The sequence below is a fragment of the Triturus cristatus genome, chromosome 3_1 (assembly GCF_964204655.1).
Source record: "Triturus cristatus chromosome 3_1, aTriCri1.1, whole genome shotgun sequence".
Taxonomy (NCBI): Eukaryota; Metazoa; Chordata; class Amphibia; order Caudata; family Salamandridae; genus Triturus; species Triturus cristatus.
Window position 1 is genome coordinate 426,713,815 of NC_140583.1, and position 21,426 is coordinate 426,735,240.

The window sequence follows — 21,426 nt, forward strand, 5'->3', positions numbered from 1 at the left end:
TCAGCGCCATAACAGCTATCTAAGTAGTAAGTAAGTAAAGCAGTTTTGTAGAGCGTATGGATGCCCCAGCAAAGGGGCGTCCCGGCGCTAAAAGCAACGGAAGGGCAGCAGACGGCAGAAGGGGACCAGAAGTAAAGAATGAGAAACTAAGAGCAAAAACAAAAGCACACGTGGCAGACAGAAGAAAGTGAACAGCAGAAAGAGGCCTATAGTGAAGGAAAGAGGTGGGTCTTGATAGCCTTGCAAAAAGTCAAATAATTATCAATGCTCTGGATGTGTACAGGGAGAGAGTTCCAGAGTTTAGCTGCCAATGTGCAGAAGGAGCGCCCACCGGCATGTGCCCTCCTAACCCGGGGAACGACCCCCAGGTGATGGTCAATCGAGCTGAGTTGGCGAGTGGGGGTATATGATGAAAGCAGGTTGACCAAGATGCCAGGAGAGGAAGAGTTCAGGATCTTGAAGACAATACAGAGGGACTTAAACTCCACTCGTCTAGCCACCGGCAGCCAATGCAGCTGACAAATCGCACTTGAGGTGGAACAGATTCTGGGAAGGCCAAGGAGAGTTCTGGCGGCTGCATTTTGGACCCTCTGCAGTCTCATGATCTCATTATGTAGAGCAAGGTAGAACAAATGAAGGTAAAAGGTTGTGCAACTACCTAGGCCTATATTGGGGCACATTGGGGTTCATAACAGCTTGTGTTCTCACCAGAAAACGTCATTATCAGAAATTGTTCCCGCTGCTATAAACAGGCTTCTTTACCTTCTGGAAACGCTGACTTGTTTCCCCTTCTTGACGCAACATGGTCATCAAACTCATACCTCAGCATTTGTCTCACTGCAGCACACTTGTGCCATCGTAGAGACATGTTTCTAGGTGGAGCTTCGAGACCTGTTGTATATGCTTGGTGGGCTTACAGCCCACCCACTGCTTTTATTTGTTTGTTTCAGTGTCCTTTAAAACTCCTTTCTTGCTCAGCCGAGTCCTAAAGAGTAAACACATTGTTTTGCACATGATGAAACCTGTAACCAGTTGCTGCCACCCCCCTCCCTAAAGTCTTCCTTCGTCTTCTCTTTATATCATTAGGCAAACTGTCGTTTTTCATTTCCTTTTATTTATTTATCTGTAGTGTTTTGATAGTCCTGAGCAAAAAACTGTTGCACACAGGAATCCGAGTTAGACAGACACCTGAGCACTGCCACGGACAGTCGAGTGTTGAAGGAAATGTAACAGCTCAACGTATGGTACATAAATCTTAAGCCAAGACCCTCTATGTTAGCAAACAGTTGGCTCTCTAACTGCTTGTATGGCACTCTGTGAGATGTACTCCTGTGCAATGCTGCTAAATAAAAACTCATTAAAAAAAATCCTTGCTTGCTAGTGGTTGATCCTTCCTTTTTGTCCCTCCTTGTTTCCTCCCCCAGAGCAGGGACCAAGGACTGCATCTTTATGCTTTGGTTGTTTATCTGTTCGTTTGGGAGACAATTGTTTTCCTTTGTTTCCAGCTCATTTTTGGAGGGTGCGTGTTTAGCTTAGGCACCAGTAGTTGCTTGCATTTCATTTCAGCATTCGTCCCTCCCACCACCTCCCATGTCACTGACATTCTTTTGCATTCTTCCCTCCATTGTCCTCGTCTTCCTGCGGCTCCTCAAACATCTACTCCCCCATTAAACCTAAACAAAAGGCAGCTCTCAGGCTCGGCTTGGAATGGAGAGAAATTTGCATTAATTATTGTGGCTTTAACTCTGCCCACTTTAATTTCCTGCTAGTTGACTGCAGGTGCACTCTCTCGTCAATCACACTCTGGAAAAGTGGGGGACCTGGGAGCCCAGGGGAGCCTAGCTGCACAAACACCATGTAAGCCATAATAAGGCTAGAGTACAGCTGTGCTGACACACAGCGCTCAGAGGGGGAGGCTATTTTGTGATTGTATTTTATTTCTCCTGCAAAATATTTCACACTTCAGTGGCATATGGTTGGTACATCACATCTCCAAATTTACTTGCTGGAGCTCTCACACATTAATTATAAAACTTCTTTTATTCAGTGCTCAACTGTAGATGTTGATGCTCGAGCACTAGCTGGAGGTTTATTTTTTTCTTTGGTCAATCCGCTCACATTCTGCACTAAGGCAGCAACACTTCGCGACTGAAACGCTGTCTTTAATCAAATGCTTCAGCTGAAGTGTAATTCAGTGCGTCTCTTGTGCTTTGAAACCGAAGCTGGGTAGACAGCTAAATAATCCTTTCTGCAAGGGTGTCCTCTGCCTGGAAGAAATACAATGTGCACAATGAGTTGGGGGCATATGTATCAAACGATTTTTTAATCGCAAACGCTGCGATTCGCAAAATAACAGCGTTTGCGATTAAAAAATCGGTAATCGGGATGTATGAGCCACATCCCATCACAAAATTAAAGAATTGCTAATTTAGCGATTTCTTAATTTTGCGTAAGCATTTAAGAAATCGCAAATTGCGATTTCATAAATGATATGTAAAAAGCACCCAAGTTGTGCGAATTATCCTTAAGAAATCGCAAATTACCACTAACTTCCAGTTGGTGGTAATTTGCGATTTCCTTTCAAAAAGCACTTTTTTGAAATTTACCAAGTGCCACGTGGCGCTCATACATGCCCTTAGGGCATGTATGTGCGCCATATGCACACACATGCTCATTTCAGGGGTGCATCAGGGTGTCATCATGACACCCTTGCACCTTTGAAATTATTCTCAAATTGCGATTAGCAAATTGCGAATCGCTATTTGAGAATTACTTCCCATTCATTCCTATGGGTCTCCTGGCCCATAGAAATGAATGGGCAGGCATTCCTTAATTGCGGTTTCGCAATTTGCTAATCGCAATTAAGGAATTTTAAGAAATCGCAAAAAGTTTGCAATTTTTTTAATACATCCCGTTTTGCAATTCTCAAATAGCGATTCTTTAAAAATCGCTATTTGAGAATCGCAAATGGTGATGTTGATACATATGCCCCTTGATCTGTAAATGTTTAGGGAAAATGTATAGGACAAGCCCTTACTGGCTTCAAATGGTCGAATCACTCAAAGCTTTGTGATGACAAAGATTTATTCTTTTTAGTTTTAAGGTGCTAGTGCAAAGAGTTATGAGCTGAGCTGTGAAGTGCGTGCTCTCAATTGAAATTGTATTTATATAGCGCTTACTATCCCTGACTAGGTATTATATTTGGGTGCTTGCTAGAATGCGAATATCTTTTGCAGGAAAAGGTCAAAGGGCACATACATAGTGAGGTGTTAATGGAGCAGCCCTCATTGTGTTTGTGTGTGTGGTCCTCTTCCCCAACCAATATTCTGCAACCAGTGAAGCCTCATTATTTCAGAGTGTCCCAATCAATAAGGTCATGAGAGATTGATACCAGGAGCTGGCACCTCATTTATGACAAGGTCTGGTCCAGTCATTTACAGAAGTGGTCTGTAATTCTCCAATAACTTGTGAGCGGGGTCTCAGCAAACACGTCATAGATGTCGTTGGGGAGGGAAGGGGGGCTCCTGTTGGTGTCATTATTAACTGGGGAAAGAGACACTCTTAATTGAATTTCCCTGGGCGGAAGAAGCTGTTTTCTGATGGAGGGTCGGTGCTGTAAGTTGTCACTGTGTGGGCAGAACGGCTCACAGTGATGTCGGGAGGCTAATGTCCCAAGCTGGATAAGGGATTGCCCCCTGGGAGGGCACAGTTCACCACAATACCTCCTGTCCACTTACTTAAAGCCTTATTTTATGTGCAGACAGTGCAGTAAAATAACGTGCATTTTGGAGGTTTCCTCTGGGACTTTGGCACCACTTTTTGTTCTACTCTTTGAGGTTTTCCTTCTGTTTGTGCACACTCTCTGTACTTCGTACCCAAATAAAAATTTGTGTCGCCATTAGTCAGATTTTAATTCCTCTCTCAAAAAATGTAGTTTATCTCAAACTGCCAGATGTGTAATAGTTTAGTTTGCTTAAACGGATAGCTTTGCATTGGACGCACGTACTTTTAATTTGAACTGTGTGTTTAAAATATTTGTCATGAATACATGTTACCAGTTGCTTTGGAAGAAAATTGGTGATAAGTCTACAGATATACCTATCGTATTCTGTGCTCAAAAGAGACATGCTTGAGTGCCCTTCAGTTCGCCTGCATTGTTACAATCGTGTTATTTCATAGACTTCGAAAGGATGTAATGCAAAGTTAACCCTTGCAGTGATAGAACTTAAGCTTGCACAGGTCGAAGTTAGGTCCCTTAAGTAGTTTATCTTGGTTTTCATTGGAATGAAAGACATGGGCTCAGACCCACAAGTAGAGTGTAAATCGGTCAGGTAACATATCATAAAAAGCTGTGCTCACTGTGGAAGTAGTGACATTACAAGAAGGTAAGATATTGTTTATACAATATGGGATATTTGAAAGGCAAGCTCAACAACTGATGTGAAGCATCCACAGTATGCCTCTTATACCCCTCAACCACACAACACAAGCCCTCTGCGTCACAAATGTAGACTCCAGAAGCATTCATCATTTCCAATTTAGTACCTTGACCACATGGGTCTTGGTGCCCACAAGAGATTTGAAGACGTGCCTTTGCAGTCTAATTAAATTCTGACAGATGCTCTTTCTCCACATGTTGGCCTGACAGAGCACTCTCCCGCAATCTGTAAATATTACAGAGAGTGCCATAAAGGCACACCAGGCTCCAGTGCTCAATGTGAGCCGATGGTTTCCGGTGTTCGGCACCGGCATTTAGTTGTCAAAACCGGCACTTATGGCAGTCTGCCTCATGCTGGCACTATTTGTCTAACGGAGAAATTAGCACAATAATAGTTATGTATTTATCCTATATATATTTTAAATGGCAAATACCTGCCGCCTCTTATTATTCTGATAGCTTTGGGGGTCTGGAATAATCTGAATTGTCACATATATAGGAGCGTGATGACTAGTGATGATTAGTAGTTGGGTAGGTACTGTCATTGGCAAGGGCTATGTTTGGTGCACACTGCAGTGGCCTCCTGACGAGGACTCTGGCACTCATTTCTTACAAATTAAACACTACCCCTGCCCCTCAGACATTAACTTATTAGCTTATTGTATGCACTTCAATATCTCAAGTCTTCCTTTCAGGAGCCTCACTGAGACCCAGTCCAATCCATCCCACTCTACTATAACCCACCCCACTCTACCACAATCCAATCCACCCCACCACTGTTCACTCCACCCTGCTCAGTGCAATTCATCCAGCCCTCCACACTCCAATCCACTCCAATCCACCCCACTCCCATCCAATCAACCCAACTCCCATCCAACCCACCCCACTTCAATCCACCACACCCATTCCATATCTACTCCTCCAGTCCCATCCACCCCCTCCACTCTAATTCACCCCACTCCAAACCGCCCTACTCTAATCCAATTCACCCCAATCCAATTCACCTCACCCCATTTCAATCCACCCCACTCCAATTTAATCCACCCTATCCAGTCTACCCACTCCAACCCACCCCACTCCACTCAAACCAACCCACTCTACTCCGGTCCAATCTACTCCAATCAAATCCACCCAACTACCTCAATCCACTCTAACCCACTCCACCCTACTACACCACACTCCACTGTATGGCACTCCCCCCTATGACACTGCACTCTGCGACACTCTGCCACTGAATTCTACTCCCCTCAACTCAACTCTACAACACTCTACTCCCCCTACTCCACTTTGCGACACTACTTCAACAAATCCAGTCTACAACCCTATAGTCCCCCCACTCCACTCTAAGTCACTTAATGCCACGTACTTTTAGCCATGCTGAACAGCAGCCACATGGTGTACAACATGGCAAAAATACATTGCCAAAGCCAAAAGCTCTTGTATAGGCGAGACCAATAGGCTTTGCTAATGCTTGTTTTGGTTTGTTTCCCATCATGGACGTTCTGACCAGTGTCCACTTTTACACATGCCATGGCTAGCACCTTGATTTTCTTTCCTGCCTCGAGAAAAATGTAAACAGCAGTTTTCCTACAGTTAAAATTCTGGTGCCTCTTCCAAGACACAATGAAATTGCCAGCTTTAAAGCACCGCTAAAACTGGTCATACTAGTCTCTCTAGCCCATTTGACATTCCTCTCAGGTCAGGTCTTCAGCATTTGCTGCTCATGCCACAACAGTTCATCCACTTGTGTCCATCCTGGAGTCACCCTCTAGTCCCCAGACAAAGGTGTCCCTCTCCTCAAGAAAATGCAGGATCTCTCATCCAGAAGAAAGACACAACGGGGCATATGTGCAAGCCAATATCGCCACAGAAACGTCTCTTTTGAAGACATTCCTGTGGCGATAGGAGCTTCACCTTATATACCAGACTGTGTTAAGCCCTTAATGTGGCTTAAAGCCATCTTGTAAATAAGGCACTCTTTCACACTGTACCTAGCGTGAAAGGGGTGGGCAATGGGTTTTGCGGTGAGCGTGACAGAGCCCCACATTTACTAGGGTGGTGTAAATATGGGGCAGTACCAAAATTAAGACCAAGGAAAACCTGATCTTAACACGGCGAAACGAGGAGAAATGTTTAATTGTCTCCATAATGCAGCGCACATAGAAACAGGAAAATGCCATGAATGATTGTTTATGTGCAGAAAGGTGTCCCTTCCTGCACATAAACAATCTTTAAAAAAAGGACTATTTGCAACTTCTATGTGTGCTGCACAATGCAGCCCACATAGGAGTCTCAAATCGCCATCTTGAATTGTTTATGTGCAGGAAGGGACACCTTCCTGCACATAAACAATCATTCCCTTAATACAGGCACCCTTGTGCTATGGCGCAAGGGTGCCTGCGTTGGCGCTAGGCAGCTGAATTTAGCGCTTTAGATGCTGGGGTGCATCAGATTATTGTAAATATGGTGCATCCCAGTGTTTCTAAAGTGACGGCGCAGCGTTACCTATTTTGGAGCTTACCCAGACTTGGAACACTCTTAGCCAAGTTTTTATGCATATCACATCAAGCAGAAGAATCTTTGACAAATTATCGAACACTGACCAGTAGTCCCGAGTGCTCTCCTAAAGGAAGATTGAAACTGAAACCTTCAGCTGAACTCACTTTAGGTCAATTCTGTAAAATGTGGAGGATCTTTCAAAGTGCAGTATGTTTCCTGTGACCTGTTACAAAACTTACGTGTGTGTTTGTGTTTTTATAGCTGCGCGATCAGGAAATCCATGGGTAGTCTCAATACCAGGTTCTCCGGTGGGTCTTATGTGTTGTGGATGATCACCCCGTGAGCTGTGGGTAGTCCCACTTCAGACATTCGTCAAGAGGAGATGAATTTTGAAACCTTCCACCAAATATGTGTGCATGAGAAAACACATGTTTGTGTGTCATTCATTTGTTGAATGTGGATGATTCTGGTGCATCCTACTGTAGACTGAGTATGGGATATTGTCCTTTTAAAACAATTGAGCTATATTATGTATTATTAAGGTCTCCACTCAGTTATCAATCATTTATCATTTTTGTCTGTACCCAAAAGCCAATCTCCTGCTACATCTTATCATTAATTTGTTTCTTTTCAATATTTCACACTTATCAGGTAGATTCCAAAATAACAAGTTAATTGTCACACAGTGTCTTCTAAAACATTTCAGATGTTCACAATAAATCACATACTTTAAAGACATAGCAAACACATTTTCATAAAGAAGATTGACATCAAAAATAAATGGAGGGAAAAGTGGTAACGTGAATTGCACTACTGGAGCACCATATTAAACATGGTCACATTTTTCCATGTGGTCTGGTAACATGTTCCAAACGTTAGTGTGTCCCATTAGATGAATGAATCAAAATGTAATAGTTATTTCTACCTCCTTCCAAAATTGTCAATGCATTTCAACCTTCTGAAAATTTTACTTAACGGGGGTCTTCATGCTGAAAAGGGAGCTGTTCAGTGGCTGCTGTGATACTGTATTTCAATGCTACAGTGCAATTTCTGTTGGCATCCCTGTGCTTAGGCGACACTTACCCATCTCTTTAGCATCTCTGCTGGTGTAGTCTCTTTATCTGACTTTATATAATTACTCATTCCTAACATTTGATCAGTATTTTTAGGTTTGATGTTAGCAAAACCTTTTGATTTTGCTAAAATAATATGTATAATATACTTACCTAAAGGGTCTTTCAGCCACTTCTCTTCACCCATTGGTCTGTTTTTGTGTCATTCATATTTTTCTTTCACCCACTACAACATACAGTATGGGCCAGTGGGTTGGCCTCCTTAAGCCTCTGGTTAATGTCTCTTTGGGTGACGTAATTGTTTTCTTTCACAAGGTGCACATCCACACACGTAACAGCAGGAAGCATTTGATGTGAGCACAGGGCACATTCCATCTTTATCAGTTCCTTTCTCATTCCAATGCTGTTGTAAATTCCATTTGAAGTAGACTGCTGCTATTTCACAGCGTTCCATATTACTGGAATCGAATTTTCTTTGGTTCATTGAAAAACTTTCCCAGGAAGTAAAACAAACTTTATCGTTTTTAATACACAGCACACTTGTAACAGTTTTACTTAAACATAGATGGGGTGTAATGTGGGTTTTAGTATTCAATATTTTATACTGTGAAGCCTCTTTCAATCCTTCTTACCTTCTTTCTTTCTTTTTTCTTTCCTTTCCATTTTTTCTTTGATCTTTCTTTTTTCCTACTTTCATTCTTTGTTGCCTTCTCTCCTTCTTTTGTTCCTTCTTTTCTTCTTTTGTTCCTTCTTTTGTTCTTTTTTGCCTTCTTCACATTTTCTTACATTTTTTAACTCTTTTCGACTTTTTTTGCTTTCTTTCCTTAGTCTTCTCCTCTTTTCCCTCTTTTTCATTATTTTTTTTTTCTGTCTTTCTCTTTTGACTTCTTGCATTTATTTTTCCTTTTTGTCTACTTTCTTGTTTCTTCCTTCTATCTTCCTTTCATTTTCTTTTTCTTCTTCATTCCTTTTTATTCCTCCTTTTCTTTCCTTTTTGCGCCATTATTTCTTGCCTTCTGTTCTTTTTCCTTTTCCTTCCTTCTTTTTGCATTCTTTCCTTCTTTCTTTCTCTCTTTCTTTTTACCTTCTTTTCCCTTATTTCTTTCTTTTGCTTTCTTTCCTTTTACTTACTTTCTTTCCATCTTTTTCGTTCTTTTTTGCCTTCTTTCTTTTTTCCTTCTTTCTCCACTTCCCCTCTTTTTCTAGTATTTCTTGCATTTGCCTTCTATCTTTCTCTTTTGACTTCTTTCATTCTTTGTTTACTTTGTTTTTTTGTCTACTTTCCTTTTTCCATCTTCCATTCTTCCTACTATCCTTTGTACTTTTGCTTTGCTTTTTTACTTCTTTCCTTTTTCGTTCCTTCTTTCCTTTCCAAACCTTAATTTCTTGTCTTCTTTACTTTTTCCCCTTTCTTTCCTTTCTCTCTTTTGCATTCTTTCCTGCTTACATTCTTTGTCTTCTTTCTTTATTTCTTTTTTTACATTCTTTTGTTTTTCCTTCTTTCCTTTTTCATTCCTTCTTTTTTGCCTTATTTCCTTTGTTCTTTTAGCCTTCTTTTCATTTGTTCTTTCTGTCTTTCTTTCGTTTTGTTTTGACTTCTTTCATTTGCTCCAACTTTATTTCTCTGTCTGTCTTTCATTTTGCCTTCTTTGGTTTTTTCCTTTCTTCTTTCTTTTTTGCCCTTTTTCTCTCTTTCTTCTTTCTTTCTTTCTTTCTTTCTTTCTTTCTTTCTTTCTTTCTTTCTTTCTGCCTTTGTTAGAAATTTTGTTTTTGGTTTGCTTGGGTATGCACCTATGTCAGGTAGAACCCACAACTCTAGTCAGGGTAAGGGAGTTATACACATAAAATAACCCGCCCCCTTGGTAGCTTGGCAGAGCGGTCAGGCTTATCCCCGAGGCAATGTATACAGTGTTTGCACAACACACACACTAGTGACACACTAGGCACACCACAAAAAGAGACTCCACACAAGGTAATATAAAATATCCCTTGTATTGTACATAAAACACTTTAGACCATTATCACATAAATCACTTCCCAACCCGGTTATTCTTTTGACATCACTTAGATCACAAATCACTTTGCCACCAGGCAATTGTCATGAAACCATAGGTACTGCACTCAAGTATATACTTATATGTTGCACTTCTCATCACCCCACCGTTACTGCACATATAACGTATACTCTGAAATAATACTCATTGGGCTATATTCCCAAGGAGCTATCGCCAAGTTAACAGCACTTTAGCACAGTCAAACTTGAGATACATTTATCACCCCATTCACAAGCTGGTGCTAACAGCCCATAGCACCAGTTTACCTGCGATAGCAGCCGCAAAAAACATCACCACAGATGACTCCGGCAACTATCGCTAATGAGATGCAGAGTAGGCGTTCCTGTGCAAAAAGCCGCGACAACATCACTCCGCAATATTCCCAACGACCAGCCACATCGGCGAAAATACCACAAAACATGCGATAAGGCGCATTAGCAGCAGAAAACTAACACCTGCTCTGACCTGGTGCAATGTCGGACGCCAGCCTGCAACAGAAAAGGGAGCCCAGCCCAGAGCCACACCTGAAGAACAACAAATGCCATGGAGCCACTGAATATGTATGCCGGACACCCAAGAGGGCCACAACACCCACAGCCACCACCCCCAGGACCCCCCCTCCCCAGCACCCCCCCGGCCAAAGACATGCCACATCAACTACACGGAATCACGTACCAAATAATCAGCCTGATGTCGCACAATCACATCTAGTAACATGCATGTGTCGTTACAAAAATGACCATCACACATTCACGTTCGAAGCAACAAATGAAAATTTATTAAAATAAACACAGAACAGAAATGAAGACACATGGCGGCTCCCCTCGGGACATTCCGTAGGTCACAGCCACATGAGGCGAAAGTGTATCCTGCGCACATCAACGGACAGAGAGAGAGCGAAGGAGAGAGAGAGGAAGAGAGGGAGAGAGAGATAGACTGTTAGAGAAGGGGGAGAGAGAGATAGAAGGACAGAGAGGGGGAGAGAGAGATAGATGGACAGAGAGGGGGAGAGAGAGATAGTGAAAAGAAGAGAGAGACAGGGAGAAAGAGTGCCGACACTGCGCACCCCGGTCACACTGCTCACCTGCTGCCACCGGTGTGGCTCCAACCACGTGCCGGTATATAGTGCAGTTCACCAGGTCCCACATCTGAGACAGACTCATCATCTGTAACAGAGTCCAGATACATGAATGGCACAGTACATACAAGTGCACCGAACATCATCGCCTGTCCACCCCTGCGAACCCAGGCAGCTGCACCACAGCCCCTCCTGCCGCCCAGCGGTGCATGCCCGCCCCTGCGCACCCAGGCAGCTGCACCCCAGCCCCTCCCGCCGCCCAGCGGTGCATGCCCGCCCCTGCACACCCAGGCCTCACTGCTCACCTTCCGCCCTTGGCGTGTAGCAATGAGGGCCCACCACATGTCGCTGCAAGCCACATGCCTGGGGCCCGCGGACATAGCACCTTCTACATCATGCAGCCCCGCTCCGCACGCCACCAGGTCTCACTTTTGGTGCTGGGTCTTGATTTCGCCATGGCAGAGGACATACCAGTGCACCCGGGCTCATCGCAGACTGCACACCCACTCAGCCCCTGAGGTGCCACTAAATCTGTGACCCGTGAGGCCACGTCACATAGCGGTAGGCCCCCGCCGTCTGCTGGCTCAGGCCAACACTGCGGTCCAGCAGGGCACACAAAACCTGAGCAGTCCGGACCTCCGGGACGGGGCATTATCGCAGGCTGCACACCCACTCAGCACTTAAGGTGCACCTACCTCAGTGCACCGAAAGTCACTGTCCCGTGGCGGTGTGCCCGTGCCGGCCGCAGTGTATCCGGTGCCACCAAGTCTGTGCCCCGCAAGTCATGGACCCTCTATGATTGGGTCACATGGTGCTGACGCCATCATGTCACCTCCGGGCCTGCGGAATGTAATGTCACAGGCCCCTGGGCCCCCATGCCTACATGCACACCACACGGATACACCACGAGAGAGGTTGGAAATGGCGTCGAGCACATGCGTCCAGCCCTTTTTATTGGCAGGGTCACATGTGCTGTGACGAGTGTACTGGATGGGTGTGGTGTGGGTGTACACCAGCCGTGAGGGAGTGGCTGTGGCATGCTGAAATCTAGACCTGTGACCAGCAGATCCCTACAAGGAAGACCTGGGACATGTAGCGTTGTTGCCCCCCCCTGTGAGCGTAGGCGGAGTGGGCTGGCCTGGCGAATGCCAGTCCAGTGTAAGGGTTTGAACAATGACCCCAGGGCTCTGGGCGTTGTTCCGTACGGGGCTGGACAAGGAAGTAACAAATGCGTGTCTCGCTGTGGTTGCGTCGGTGCTACCCGGACAACGTGTCACCCTGTGACCCAAGTCCAACAACATGAGCCATATGGACGTAAGAGGAATTCACTGACCCTACATTCATCCATACTACCACACTTGAAAGACCATAGACACGACACATCTCTGTGATTCGGAATGTTTAATGCACATTCAGTGGAGTGTTGCATCTGGAGCCGTACAGGGCCACGCAAATCCCACTTTCAAATGTACGCCTGTGAAGGGCCAGCCAGAGTCATTCAGGGAATGACAAGTCCAAAGGAAGAGGAAGAGTTCAGTTTGCAGTCTGATAGCTGTGTCATTGGCTATCATACAGAAAATGGCAGTCCATTGCGAGGTCCAAGGTGAGAGTCACAGAGTGTATCAGGGGACAGTGGAAGGTGATGATGAAGAGGGCAGAATCAAGCTGAAACCGGCCATGTGGCAGAGATGAATGCTACAGTTTTCTCCTTACCAGTAAGGCGGTTTCATCTGCATCTTCGTCCTCTGCTGTGCCATGTGCCTCATGTGTGGGTGGTGCTGGCCTTTCTCCAGCACTGTGTGGCAGTGACACCTCAGGGGCCGGAGGTGGAATGTCTGCCGCACTGTGTGGCACTGACACTTCAGGGGGCGGAGATGTGGAGGTAGTGGTAGCAGCAGCATGCATTGGCGCCAGGCCTTGTGGCAGAAATGCCATGAGGATGGTTTTGAGGTCATTGTGGAACCCAGCTACCTCTCGCTGGTGTGCAGCCATGGCAGCCGCTCTTTCTGCATTGGTCCGCTCCATGTTCTCCATGAGCCTCCGCATGAGTCCCAACTCCCAGGCAAGCTCGCTGGAGCCACTCTGACTAGACAGTCATTCTTGTCTCAGAGTCAGGACTCTGACAGTGTCAGCCATGGTTCGTTGGAATGCATGGAGTGGACTGTGGGTGTCCGTTAGGGACTGTGAGTGGTCCCTGATGGGACTTAGACACCCACGTATGGCATCTAGTTTGTCTGCCATGCGGTCAAAGCCCACCCGCACCTGTTCAGCAAGCTGCTCCTGGCATCCCAACACACAGCGTTGGAAGGCCATGTGTTCTTTGTGGGGGTCATGGGAGGCAGCTGTGGTGGTGGGTGCTGCCTGCTGCCTGCTGCCTGCTGTGTGGTCTATGCAGGGGGTGGGGTGTCCCCGTTGCAGCTGGGCTGCCCTGCTCCTGGAGGAGGGCTGCGGAGACTGTCAATGAACTCTCGGAGGGTGTCAGATTCGAAGCTGTGGTGGTCCTCTTCGTCATCAGAGAAGAGAGGTTTGGGCTGCTCTGCAGGAGGTGTTGACTGCCCTTCTGCAATGTGAAGGAGAGATGCAGTTTGACAATGTGTTCACATGTGTGCTGTCGGCTTGTACATATTCACATACAGACTACATGGCTGTGTTCATCGTGGCTGTTTTGGAGGGGCTGCCTATTTGCTGCAGGACAGTGGACATTTCGACAACATCACGGATGTGTGTTTGAACTTGTGCACTGTCTACTCACATTTCCCTGCAATGCCACTTGTGATTGGCCAGTGTCTACAATCAGTGGGCGCCAGTTGTGGCCTGTATTCTGTTGTGAACGTGTTGGGGTTTGTGCCACTTTGTTGTCAGTGTTGATGTGCTCTGCATGTTATGTGTGTGTGCTGCATTGGGGGGGGTGGCCCCTGCTGCTCTGTTTTGCTGCCCCTTATCCCTTTCATGCAATGTGCCTTTGACTTCTGTGCTTGTACAGTGCTGACATGTTGCATACTTGGGTACATTGTTCTCTTGGTGGGAGTTGGGGTCTGGGGCAGGGTTTGTCCGCAGATGTGCTCAATTGTGCATGTGTGCCATTGTGCCCATCTCCCCCTTCCCCCCAGTCCCTGGTCATTACTCACCCTGGTGCTGTTGTGTCTGGTCCTCTTGAGCAATGTCTGGTCCCCCGAGTCCTCCTATGGCGCAGGGCTCCCAACTCCACTGTGCATTGCTGCCTTCCAGTTGTTGGCAAGTTTCAGCTTTCTTTTGCACTTGACGTCATTTCAGCGCCTCTTGACCTCTTCCATTGTCCTCTTCAGCACTCCGACTGCATTCACCTTATCCACAATGGACTGCCATAGTTAATTTTTTGTTGCCAATGACACAATGGAGGTGACGAATAGTAGTTGATGGTGTTCAACCACCACCGTTATCAGGATTCTGTTATCCTGCGGACTGAAGAGCTTCTTCCTACTCTTTTTGTCCTTGCCCTTCCCTGACCCCGAGGTCCCAAGCAGGTCCTCTGGGGGCCTTGTGGGGTTCTGGTTCTCCTCTGTACTTGCTCCAGCAATATCCATTGTGCTTGGCTGTTTGGCATTTGTTTGTCATTTTATTTCTACTTTTATGGTGATTGTTCCCGCCTGACGCGTTTGAATTGCAGGCCTGTAGCTGGTTTTCGCAGATTTTTGTATCGCGATTGGCCTCATCGCAGCTTCTTTTGCGTACGCGTTACGCAGTTTTGCGGTGAGGCGTTGATTTAGTCGCAGTCAGTTGACGCGTTATCTGGGGAATATCGCATGGTACCGTCGTGTTGTAAATACCTGATTAACACGCCGTAAATTTCCCGCGATGGACTGCGATGTTGAGGGTTGCGTTAAGTAACTTTTGCGATGGTTATCACACGTTCTTGAGAATATACCCCATTATATGGTCATGGTAAGGCAGAAAACAACCTATACCTGGGAACATGAAAGGCAGCAAGTATGGGGACCTGAACACGAATTACCACTACTGTTAATGCCTGAGCATGCAAAACACCATTACAAAGTGCAACATTACATCAGGGCATACAATGCTTAACTTCTGAAATGACTCAAGCATCCATAAAAACAGGCTCATACATACCACCATAACATTATAGAACACCACTCTCCTGTGCTCCTCATAGGCACTAAGTGGTAATGTAGTACTGAATACAATGTGTAGGGCCTAAAGCATCTGGGCTCCTACTTACAGGAATGTGGTAATTGGCCCCAGTAGCAAGATTGGGACCTCAGCTGAGGCTTTCCCCGTCCTGCCTTCACCACAATCAGCAAGTGCCCCGCAGGTATGTTTTCGGAAATGAGGGGACGGGGGGCACGCACCCTGCTAAATTTGGCAGGGAGACCCTGTGCACCAGGCAAATCCCTGCAGCCTTCACCAGCCCGTGAAGACTGCTCTTAGGTCAAAGTGTGTCTGGGGCCCTCCGGGGCTTCCCAGAACGCTCCTACTACACTGGCGCAGGCAACAGGGAGACCTGCCATAGGCTCCTCCTTCAGGAGAGCAAGAGTACTGGTATGCAGCTGCCCGCGATTGTGTGATGCAGCTGCCCGCGATTTCAAGGGGCTCAGTCACCCAACGATAGAGGTCACCAGGCTGGAGGGCACATCCACACTCCTCCGGTACTGATGGGAGACCTCGCTGGGTCCCCCGCCTCCAGTAGGACAAGGCAGCTTCCCTCAATCACGCGGCGCAGCTGCCCCAATGAAGGCGTTCCTCCAGCAGCACGCGCACTAGGCAATGTTGGCGGGGCATGTACCGGCACTGAGCCGTCTAGCTTCAAGGACCGCTCAGGTCCAATTCCCTACCCGCAGGGGGAGAGGGGTAGTCAGTGATGCTTTACCGGGGAAGCTCCTCTCGGTGTCTGGTGATCAGTTGAGCACCTCCTGTCGTCAGCTCACCGGGGCACTATTTACATTGAGAAAAGGGAATGTGAGTGCTTTTAGGTGCCACAGGAACCTCCCAACAGTGCCCGATACCGTCCTGACACAAGGAATGGCTGGCAGAAAAAATCCAAAAGCACTCAGCCCGCGCTGATTCCAGCACGTAGGAAACACAGGCGGCTGCCAGAATCATATGCCCTAATAAAACTAAGGCTGGACAGGGAGGGAGTCCCCCAGTCCCTAGAGAACACTGGGGGCACCAGCAACAGGGTGCAGGCAGGCCAGCACAAGGATCTCTAGCAACAGTGGCATTTCTTCAAGCAGGCAGCAGGTCAGCGTTCCAAGCAATCAAGTCCGATGGCGGTGCCTCCTGGCAGTTTGTAGAGCAAGCAGCGTCTGTTACAGTCCTGTGCAGTTTAAAAAAATATGGGGTCACAGCCCCTGCACTTATACTCCAAAAATTCTTTGTTCTGGGGGCACTTCAAACACTTTTTAGAAGTGCGCAACACCCCCATTCAATCCCAAGCCCTGGCTCCAGACACACTACAGGGGTGGTGGAGACAACGTTGTTAAAGACAGGCACAGCCCTATTCAGGTACAGCTGCAACCCCTCCCACCACTCTAAATGCAGACCAGGCCTATTCAGCTCAGGAAAGACAGGATACCCCTCAACCCCCATTGTTACTGTCTACAGTGAATGCACATCCCTAGCCCCTGTCACTCCAAAACCAGGGCACACAGAGTCATGAGCGCACAGAAAGGCCCACATCTAAAAGTAGCATTTCTAAATAGTAATAACAAATCCGCTTTCACCAATAAGTAGGATTTATTACTACTGTTCCAAGCATACCAAACATGGCCATGCTACCCCTTTCAAATCAGAAATTACCACTGAAATACACATCAGGGAATTCCCAATGCAACCGTATGAGAGGGCAGCCTCACAGCAGTGAGAAACCAAATAGGCTGTTTGTCACTACCAGGACATGTGACACAGCACAGGCACATGTCATACCTTTTACCTACACAGCACCCTGCCCATTGGCCTACCTAGGGCTTACCTTAAGGGTGACCTATATGTAGTAAAAGGGGAGTTTCAGATGGGCCAAACACTTTAAGTGCCATGTCACTGCGGCAGTAAACTGTGAAGGCAGCACCTGCAGCAGCAGGGGCCTGAGACAGGTTTGAAAGGCTACTTCTGTGGGTGGCGCAAGCAGCGCTGCAGGCCCACTAGTAGCATTTAATTTACAGGCCCTGGGTATATGGCATACCACTGTACAATGGACCTGCAGGTAAATGAAATATGCCAAAAGGTGTAAACCAATCTTGCCAAATTTACAAGAGAGGGCACATGCACTTTAGCACTGATCAGCAGTGGTAAAGTGCCCAGAGTCATAAAACCAACAAAAACAGGTCAGAAAAAATACAGGAGGAAGGCAAAACGTTTGGGGATATCCCTGCAAAAAAGACGAGTTCCATCAGCCTTCTTTCTTCCTTTCTTTCCTCCCTTATTTATTTTACTTCTTTAATTTTTATTTCCTTCTTTCTTTAACTTTTGTCCTCTTTACTTCGTCCGGTCCCTTTTTTTGCCTTCATTCTTCCTTTCCTTCTTTCTTGCCTTATTTCCTTTTTCTTCATTCTTTTTGTCTTTTTTCCTTCTTCTCTCCTTTCTTCCTTTTAGCCTTCTTTCCCTTTTTGTATCCCTCCCTTATTTCCTTCCTTTTTTGTCTTCCTTCCTTCCTTTTATGTCAACCTTCCCTTCTTTCTTTCCTCCATTCTTTCTTGCCTTCTTTTTCAAAGGTGAGGCTAGCAGCCAATGCCACACTAGGGAGCGCATTACTCGCGAGCGCTTTCAGGACCGCGGTAACTACTCGAAAGGACTTAATATGGTCCCCTTTCACATGGACTGACCTCATGTGACAATACTTTTGAACAAACATGCTTGAATTTTCGACCTAAATAGACATTATTAAGACTGTGATACATTAGACGAGAAGGGAAGATTTCAGAGATAATCTATATTTTAAGGAAATGACTGACTGATTTTATACATATACAAAGTGAAAATAAGCCTTGAGGAAACCCTGCTGGGCGAAACGCGTGTCGGCTGCCTTCTATGTATGGAATAAAAGAGTGATAACTGAACACTTTCTCCTGATGTGGACTATTCTTGTGTGAACCACCTGTTCAGAAAGCACATATGAGATTGGACTAATCAATTTGGACCATTTGCAGACAATGTTGTATTGATCAAGGAACTTTTATAAATACTTGTCTTTGGTGTGCTTTGGTGTTTATGATAGCCAATGCCACGCTGATGGCTTTTTGGGTCTGTGTTAGCCAAGGCTTTTTGATTGTACTAAAAGTATGCATAACGTAGTTACTTTAGAGGTATTTAGCTAGACTTCATCCATCAGTCTGTGATTGTGTCATTCACATTTTCTTCCACTAACAGCAGCATGCAACAAGGGGCAATGGTAGTCCACTTGAGCCTTTGACTGACTTTACTATGAGTTATGACATGTGCCGTTTCACAAGAAGCACATCCATACACAAGGTAGTCCCTTTCAGTGATGGGTGTACCATGGTACTGTATTTTTTTAAGACCAGAAAAACGCTTTTGCCTTTAGCCATTTTTTTTCTAGATTTAGAAAGGGCCTAGCAGAATCCAGAACAATACAGTTTTGCAAAAACCATGAAAAAAACTGGAATTGTCATAAGGCTGGTGGCCAATGCCAGACCTATAAGCTTTGCCAAAGCTTTTTTTTTATTGGAAAAATAATTTAACAGCATCATAAATGTAATCTCTAAATACATAATTCATATTGCCAATTCATACAAATTATTCCTAAAACAATTTAATTAATAGATTGCAGTAAAACATGAAGCCGCTAATAATTCATGATAAAGGTTCTTCATTTCTAAGATGTCCGAATATATCTCAGTGGCCATGCTAGAAAATTAAGCTATTGGATTCTTAAAATAATATATACAATAGTACTTAATTCATAACTTATTTACTCTGAGCTTGGTGTCTTCTGCCAACTTGACCAAATTTTGGTAAACCAATTGATGGCACCAACTCTGCATATTGTAACTCATGACGATACACTTTATCCATCTTATTACGCCGTTGGCTCTTAGTTGTTATTTCAGCAGACTTCCAATTTGTGAAAACTAATGATTTAGCTACCAAAGATACAATAAAACCGAGCTGATTCAATTCAGTGGTCAGATAAAGACAGTTGATGGCACGCCAAAAAGGGCTCCCATTGGATCCGGTGTAATCCTTCTTCCCAGCCACCAATTTATTTCAGAGAAAATCCCTGTGCAAAACTCGGATAAATATTGTATGAACCCAGTCAACGGGCTGAAATCTGCATCTAAAACAAAAGGGATCAGCAGTATGGTAAACATTTTTTAGTATTTGCATCCATAGAAGCTCATTCGTTTAACATTGGCTGCTCGAATGGCTTTTTTACTAAAACAATTATAATAATCCCAATATACCTTTGTAATACTGCAACCTGTCATATTGCTTACGCTGTTGATGTGCTTCAATATTACTTCGTACCCTAAACGTTGATGGAGAAGTCCGTACCAACTACTGACTCCCCTAAGCCAAGCAATGAAAAAGGTTTCCCCTATTTTCTTTATCGTGGTGTTCTGTTCTACCATGTTGCCTGAACAAATATGTTTAATTTGGGTTTAACTAAGACAAAGTAATGGGCTCAGTGATCTATGTTCACGAGTTAGTGCTTGCCAAGAAATAAAACCCTTATTATGAAAAAAATCATCTAGTGTTTGAAATCCAATATTTGCCCAGTGTATTACTATGGAGCGTCCAAAACTCAGACCTAATCCAACACAAGCCCCGAGTTTCATCTGAGGGTGGTAATATGGGGTCCGATATGCTTGCCAAATACAAATGGTACGATATACTACAATTTGAGGTGTCTTACAGCGTGTACGTTTCGGTAATCTTGGGATTATAAAAAAAGAAGCCGGATCTATTTTTGCTGTTTTTAACATAATATATAAATAATAATTATCTCCAACAGCTATGTTTTTTAAGGCTGAGGTCAGCCAACTTATAAGCGTGACCTGATAGTAAGTCCTGAGGGAGGGAAGGGCTAACCCTCCCTCCTCCTGAGGTAATGAAAGTGTTATCAACTTAACTCTGGGTCGCTTTGAGTTCCATTTTAAAGACTAGATTTCACATTTTAGGGCTCCAAAAAAAGCATTAGTTAGCTTAATTGGGACATTTGAAAAGGCATATAGGAACAGGGGAAATAAATTCATTTTTATGAGTGATATACAACCAATAATTGAAAAAAGGAAGCTTGTTCCAGCACGTAAGCAAGGCTTGAACTTAAATTAATAAGGGAACATAATTTAGCGCATATAAATCATTATAATTTAATGTAACCTTAGTCCCGAGATAACTAACCGGTTGTGTGGCTAAAAAAGATGATTGCATAGCAAGTGGCAGTATCTTTGGGGAGCTATTAAAAATTAGAGCCTCAGATTTTGTTTGGTTAATTTTATAGCCCCCTATGGCCTTGAACTCAGAAATCTTATTAAAGGCACGTTGAACGTTATCTTTAACAGCCTTTAAATATAAAACCATATTGTCCCCATATAACTTACGTTTGGGTGCCTCACTCATAGGTGGCTTGATAGATTGATCAGAACGAAGAGCACATGCCAAAGGTTCAATGAATAGTGCGAACAATATGGATGACATCGGGCAACTCTGTTGAGTCCCACAACTAATATTTATATCTCCTGCTAAAATATTATTAATCATTATAGTAGTCTTAGCCTCAGAATATAGTGTTCGCAACATCGACAGGAAAGTAGCTGAAAAAGCTCATTTACGAAGTATTGCAAAAAGTACACCCCACTCCACTAAATCAAATCCATTCTCAGCATCTAACATAATGGCAGTGGCTTTACTATTCTCTGTTGAATCATAATCTATAGCTTGTATTAAAAAGTTGGTGTTTGAGGTTACCCAGCTCCCTGGAAGAAAGTCATTTTGATCATGATGGAAAATAGTTTTCGCTGCAGCTGTGACCCATTTGGCCATAATTTTGGCAAATAATTTATAATTGGTGTTAAGGAAGCTAATGGGGCGATACAAGTTTGGATCGAGTTCCGGCTTACGCTTTTTTAAAAACTGACTACAGTTGATTCTGAAAAGAAACTGGGAACACAACCTTCTTTCAAAATCTGATTAAATAAACGAACCAAAAAACGTACTAATTGCGGTGAAAATATTTTACAAAACTCGGCCGGCAAACCGTCTTTACCGCAAGCCTTGCCATTGGGAAGGGATTTAATAGTTTGTTGTACTTCCAGTAAAGTAATTGGG